Source organism: Gavialis gangeticus, unplaced genomic scaffold, assembly GCF_001723915.1.
Source record: "Gavialis gangeticus isolate Ggan-Ray unplaced genomic scaffold, GavGan_comp1, whole genome shotgun sequence".
NCBI lineage: Eukaryota > Metazoa > Chordata > Crocodylia > Gavialidae > Gavialis > Gavialis gangeticus.
Genome location: NW_017729034.1, coordinates 26,268,573 through 26,268,788, shown reverse-complemented (window position 1 = coordinate 26,268,788; position 216 = coordinate 26,268,573). Strand labels below are relative to the sequence as shown.

General features: G+C 42.6%; 1 protein-coding gene across 3 annotated transcripts in view; it reads left to right on the top strand.

The window, feature by feature from the left end:
* Positions 1-216, top strand: part of DAAM2 (dishevelled associated activator of morphogenesis 2) — a 369,263-nt gene that overhangs the window by 222,616 nt on the left and 146,431 nt on the right. The window lies entirely within an intron of this gene.

Sequence of the window (216 nt, the reverse complement as noted above, 5' to 3'; positions counted from 1 at the left end):
TCACAGGGATCTTGAGAGCCTGAACTGCATCTTATTTCAAATAGCAGGTCTCTTTGTGATGGTGCCAGAGATGTTGGTTGGATCCCAGATTAATATAAGCATCAAGCAAACACAGAGACTCAGTGTTGACCAGTTCACTTTAGGGTGCCTGTAGGGTCTTGCACATGTATTATATTTAAAATCTCACACACACACACACACACACACACACACACA